This window comes from Bombus impatiens, unplaced genomic scaffold (genome assembly GCF_000188095.3).
Source record: "Bombus impatiens unplaced genomic scaffold, BIMP_2.2 scf_1055, whole genome shotgun sequence".
In the NCBI taxonomy this organism is placed as follows: Eukaryota; Metazoa; Arthropoda; class Insecta; order Hymenoptera; family Apidae; genus Bombus; species Bombus impatiens.
The window spans coordinates 993,333-1,000,297 of NT_177474.1; the positions used below are offsets into that span (position 1 = coordinate 993,333).

At 41.7% G+C, this 6,965-nt stretch overlaps 1 protein-coding gene across 9 annotated transcripts in view; it reads right to left on the minus strand.

Moving 5' to 3' along the window:
* LOC100746314 (echinoderm microtubule-associated protein-like 2) overlaps positions 1 to 6,965 on the minus strand; it is a 32,690-nt gene that overhangs the window by 22,838 nt on the left and 2,887 nt on the right. The gene's annotated exons all lie outside the window — the stretch shown is intronic.

Sequence of the window (6,965 nt, forward strand, 5' to 3'; positions counted from 1 at the left end):
ACGAATGGCGCTACGCGATCGCGAACCCAGGTGAAGTTGCTTTAGAAACTAGGACGCGTTACACCTTTCGCGCTTGCGTTCCTTTCTATATATACATATATATATATACATATATATACACACGTGTATAATATAAAGAAGAAGAAAGTCTATCGAGTTAATTATCGCGAATTCAGATGCGGCAAACTGGCAATTTTCTCTCTTCGCAACTTATATATGTACGTATGTATGAGTGTAATCGTTTTTAAAGCATCTGTTATCTAACGGCGAAACGTGATATTCGATATTTCCTTTTATCAGAAACCGAATGTTTATCTGTAATGTAAATGCAGGATTACGCGATTCTATTTAAAATCTTTTCGCTACATTAACACTTTACTCCACTTTGGACGGTATTATACAACCTTCTCAAAAATAAACGAGATACAATCGGATATATCTGATTTATAATACATATGTTCTTCTAAGCACGACCAAAATCAATTATTAATCACGTTTAAACGTTGCAAGGTTTCCATCGCTGCTCGGCTCGTAAAATCTCGATTAACCGGTTTAATCGGGACCGGGGTGTACCGTTTAAATTAAGGCATGCCGGATAGTCGAGACTCGAAATGATAAATGTACAAGAATGTCAAACGTCGTAGACCCGCGGACCAGATATCCGTAGGCCGATTTTAAAAATGCCTAAAATATCGTATTCGTACGTATGTACGTACGTATGTAAGTAGATTATATGGAATCTCGCGACGAGTTAATTTTACATTCAAGCGTATTTTTTCTTAAATCGCGTTGATCGCTAAATAATATTTCGCTGGTGATTCGCGCGACCGAACCGCGTCTGCTTATCGCTTTCTTGACTATAATCGCGAAAAATCTGTTGGAGGAAGAAGATAGCATGGGACGAGAAGGGTCATCAAATTGGACGAAACGAAAGGAATTTGGTTCGTAAGGAATAAAACGGTAGCGGGGAATGAGTGAAAACGAGCGGGCTAATGTTTGCCGATACGATGAATGGAGGAGAACCGTGAATCAGGACGTATCGAGAAACAGCTGGCTTATCCTTCGAAGAAGGAAGCCTATGCTCGGTGGAGTCCTTCTACCGATGTACTTAAGCAATGTAGGCAAGTATAGGAGCATTTCGCTGGAAGCGGAGATCGTTGAAAGACTGAAAGAGCAAGAGACGCGGGAGCGAGCTGAAACGCAAAACCAGTAAGCATTGACCTGGCCAGAATGCTGCCTTATTGGTGCATAAGACTGGCCCCCACGAAGCTTATTTTACGATACAGCCTGTGAACAGACACACGCGCGTCTCTCTTCGCGTTCGTTCCTTATATGCGCGCATTTAAACGCGACGCGGATAATTGGTTCGCCGTTTGTAAGCAACCTCGATATCAAGTCAGCGTTAAGATTCGCCGGTGTTCGGTTCCACGTATCCTTTGACAGGAACGTTCGACGAAAGCTTCATTCTGCCTCTAATAAATCTCCGTTATGACATACGTCGACAACGAATTCACGCGTCGATCTTACTGCGACAATACGACAATTAAAAAACGAATGAATAGAAATTTCCTTTTTCTTACGTTTTCCTTTCTTTATCGAGATCGTTATCGCGTTACGCTGATTTTAACCAAGTCAGGTTAAAGTAAAGTTAGATAATTAGCGAGGCACACCTCCGCGATTAATCGCGCGCGCACAAAACACGCGTCGATATATCGTACATACACAGTGTCTACGTCTGTATCTATTATAATAAGTTACTTGTACTGTTACGCTCTTAACACGTAGTAATTAACCGGCCCAATTTAGCGACCGGCAACCGTAAAGAAATTACTATAAGTAAGCACGTGCTTGTTCCTTGCTTTCTACTCGTATCGTCATTTTCACCACCGCCATTCGTTCGAAACGATTCCACCACGCGTCCGATAGGCCGCCGTCTGGAACGGCCCTTCCCTTTTATCGTTTATTCTCGTTTCTCAATCGCTCCACCGCGCATACTTCTCTCCTTACTTTCTTCCTTACGTAAGTCGGACAACGAATGACAATCTCTCGGCGGACATCGGATTATGTTAATGATAAACTGGATTTGCATTCACGCGAATTGATGTCACCACGCTATGAATGGTGTCCGCTGCGCATTGATATAGCCTGCTCGGCTCGAATAAAACTCGCCAGTCTCGTTAAGCGCGATTCCTGCTAGCTAACAGGCAGACCGACTACGCGCTCAAAGTAGATCACGTTCGTTGACGAGAATGGGAAAAGTCTGTTCCCTGTTTACTTTGATCCTACTTTGATCCTTTGATCTTCGCTCTATATGCCATATCGAAAATAAACGAAAAATAAATGTTTCTAACGAGTAATCCTACGGAATTAGACGGTTTATCTCTCGATCTTGCAACGAAAAGGACGGACGAATAAAATCGAGAAATTTACAAAAAGCCAAATTGATCGATGTTGTAAATTTCGCTTATTTTGCAACATGGTTCCCTGATGATAAAATCATACGGAGGAGTTTCTCGTTGCGGCAACACGCAGATGGTATATTCATTAGACTTAATGAAGCATCTTAATTAATCTGGAACACCTTATATAAGCGTAGACGCGGTTGCGTTACGTCTTCCTGGTCTTGCGCTCGCTTAGAACGCGACTCCTTTTCCATTATCTACGATAACCGAAAAACTGTGTACACCTTTCGTTCGAATCTATTCGATTTCAGTTGCGCGCAGCTGATTTGAAAATCGTTTGAAAATTAAAATCGTCCGTGAGTTTGCAAAGAAACGAATACGAGTTAAAAACGAGTTCCCGATTATGTATTCTACGCGATTGTTTAAGACCTTGAAAGCGGTTTAAAATAAAACATAGAAAGCGGCAGATACTGAAAATAAACCGTCGCAGAGGAAAATATTCGCGTAGCTGGTTCTATCGAACTTTAAGCAGGTTGGGGTTAGGTATACTATATGAGAAAGATATTAAACAATTCCGCATGTCCCCTTGTCCCTGCCAAGTTGCTTATATGTTATAACAAATTTCTACTTTTTCAACTCTTTTCGAGATCGATGCGTCACAAACGTAACATTAAACGTCAGAGTAAATATTAGAATTAGAAAAGACCGGCGAAGCGATGGTTCCAAGGGTCTCGATGTCTAACTTCGAGCGATCGTATCCTATCTTCTTATCGTTAGTGATACACACAAACACACGCACACACAGTTCATTTCCTTAAACGTCACTTAGTACCGAAGAAGAAGTATCGAGTTTTCGCGACAGACTTTTGTAATTACTCCAAATACTCCAATAGCATCGGCCTTCCAAACACAACGACCTTGATGCGATTGCAGCTATTTAGAGTCAAGAGAAATTTTCAACCCATTGCGTTGTATAAGAAATTTTTCAACATTTTATATATCGCGATAAATAAAGTATATTTTTACAAATACGTGAAAGTATCGGTTTCAAAGTTACGACTCAGTATCGGTACAAAAGTTCCATGTCTTGGAAAGTGACGAGCTTTGCTCGATCGATCGAAGAAAATTGTTAAAGTGGCACGTTAACCTAATTAACGTTTCATATAGGCGGTTCTAATTGCTATTTATTATCGAGACATATGGTTACAATACGACGCCGTACTCGTCAAGATACCTTCTTGAAAGCGTTGCGATGTATGCGTCACGGATATCAATCAATTCGAAATAGGTATATAATTATACGAACGTCTTCTGATCATGATACGACTCGACGAGTATAAGAGTTTATATAAAAGATACGTTTTATTACTGAGATTGTGCGCGATTATCTCGAACATTTTTCAAACTGGGTTCGATTACACGACATCTCTCTCTCTCCCTGATCTCAACGCACAATTTACAACGATTTACGATTATGTTAGTTAAAGAGCAAAACTCATTGAACGTCGATCGACATTAACGCAAAAATTGGTTTAGTATGCGTATAGACCGTTATCAATGTGTCTAGAATTCGACACACGTAGTGGGAAACGCGTGACGGTGGCTCGTGATTAGAAGCTAGAAGTCGATGACGACTATACTTGCATAAATTTGATTTCACGTTGGCTATCTGTCCTTTGCTACCGTGTCATTAACACGGAGGATAGGATAGAGTAGCGAAATTTGCATAATGCTATCGTCCCACGTTGCGTTCGACCAGGAGTTGCGCGAATAAGAAACACGTATACGCAATGTAGCGAATAAAACAGAAAAATTAGGCAAGTTGTGGCCCTTTCTGCGAACGACACGGATAATAAAATCGCAGCATTAAGCGAGAATAACGTTATACCCGCTAGTACCTACGTATTATGTACGTACCGTGTATCGAAAATGAAGAGAACTTTATTGTGATCCGCGTTGGTATTGTCCTACGATAGAATAGTTGAAATTCCAATGAGGTGAATTTAACCGCCATCGTTACTTCGCTTCGAGGTCGCTCAACTGCGACGCGATGCAAACTATGCACTTGCGCGTACAGCGCAGAATTAATTTACGACTACACGTTTTGATTTATAACTATTCGACCGGTTGTTAAGACGATTTTTTCGGTATATTCGAAACGTGTCTCTAACGACTATCTTAAGTTCATCGATTTACCGAGTTGCTTATCGAGAAACGCACGCCTTGGTACACGTAACGCCAAGGTCAGTAAACTGCAATGCTATGCAAACCGTGCAAAGCGTGCATTCGCGTGTCGACGACGACGGAATTAATGCGCCAACTCTGTCGAAACTTGTCCACTTTCCAGCGATACTAACTAAATACGTGATACTGTATTTTCCCAAACGTATTCTTGCGTTCTATATGTACGAGCTCTAGCTTCAGTTTATTCGCGTAACACGCCATAAATTGTCACAGCGCACTGTCGCTCAAAAAGACGGATTATATTTTGGCATATATAACGGCAAAAGGATGAATAGTTAGGTAACGAACGGTCGAACAATGATCTTAATAAATGCGTTTTCTAAGCCCACCTCGTTTAATTACAGCCTATCTCACGCGTCTCGCGTATTTTACGCACGTACACCCAAATTATATCGTTAAACGTTTATGTTAGATTTAACTGCTGATTGTTCAAGGTGTCTTCACTCGCAAGATAGCTACCGCGGCATTCTAAGATCGCAATTTAAATTTTCGTTCCGGAGAATGGAGAACGAGTTCCAGCGGTCGCCAGTGTTTCACAGAAAATCATTATTCTACTTTTTCCGAACTCTTCCATCGAATAGACGGAATTATTACCACTACAAATCAACGAAAAGCTGGAGCCGCGTTTCGCGTAAAGTTTATCCTTTGAAAGATAATTGCTAAAGATCGCATCGTTCCAACTATCTACTGCTATTATCTCGAAAATGTATTTTATTACGAATTTGCGATCGGCACGTTGATCGTATCGTTCGAACGATTATCGTAAACGACAAATTAATATTTTTAGTAATATCTTAGTAAACGGCAATGTTAGTCATTTTCCTTTGAAATAAATCGCCAACGAGACTAGAGTAATCGTAGGCGCGGAAGGCGTACGGACGAACGATTCTCGATGAAAGGTGGACGATGGTGTGTGTCGAGCTGTAATTCCGCTTCGGCTCGAAATAAAAAGCGCCAAAGCGTTCGTTGGTCTTTATCGCGACTAATTGCAAACCAACCTCAGACTTTGTTCACAAACGCTGTTCCAGTATTTACTAGGTTGCCCGCTAATTTGACGAAACTCGCTCTATACAAATTTGCGTACGTATTCAAGTATGTACGTGTCATCGTTAAGTCCAATATCCACGCAGCCTGTTTTTAAAAACTTCATTTGCAATTCCTTCCTATTACGTATCGGCACGATTAAATCGCGAAGGTTCTCAACAATGAACTTCCTGCCGGTACTTCTTCCTTGTATTTCTTTTTGTTTGCATCATCGCAGGATTACAACAATTTTCCACGCAATTTCGACGATCTAAACGCCTTAAACGAGCGCCTTGTGATTCACTATTCCAACAACCTTGACACTTATCGTGAGCAGCCAAACACCGTTCTCCATTACGAAAACGGGGCTTACGTGTCTTACGTATCTTTCGTACTAAAGATAGGAGAACAATATCGATACGACATACAACGATATCGATCGTTTAGTACCGTAGTTTCGTAACGCGTACCCCTCGATAGACAATCAGATTCTCCATACATCGGATTTTCTTTTCTTTACAGCCTTTCCGAGAGTAAGAAAAACAAGTCTTTTACCGATGTCCGGGTAAAATAAAGTCCTCGATCGTTTTTCTCTGGTAACGTATCTCGAGATTCTCTGGCAATTTAAAGTTAATTCATCGAACATAGGAAACTGTGAAAAAGTGAAAAAGCATTGCCATCTATCGTTTCCTCTCGTTGCTCGATACACGGTCTACGTGGAGATAAAAGCGTTTTGCGAAAAACAAAGCGAACAAGATTCGAAGCGTACCGCTTTGCCATTTACGAGCACTGGTTCCGACAATGAGCCGACAACGTGCTGCCGGATTTCTCACGACATTCGGCGTTGTAATTTCTCTCTCCATTGTCTCTACCTAACTACGTCGAGTCGTGACGCGTAAAGAGCGCGACTCTTATCGGTGGTGTTTGGTAGCGCGAAAAAAGGAAAAGAGAAAGAAAAAGAAAAAGTGGAACGTAACGGTGTTGATTAAAAAATTTCTGTATCTTCGCCTCGAGACGATATCTTGTTTATGGTCCGTCTGGAAGCGACGTGGACGCGCTCAAACTTGCCGAAATCGAATCGGCACGCTTCTAACGGCGGATCCTAGCGATAGTTGATCGACGACAACGCGCTCTTATTTTCAGTTTACACATACCACGCTCTCGCACAGTCGTGTCCGCAGAGTCCATTAGTTACTTATCCATTAGTTAGTTGGCGACAGCGCGAATGGAAATTGTGTCGTACTCGACGGTGAATTTCGTGCTCGCGCGGCTACGAGTGGTGCGCGAGTCGATCGC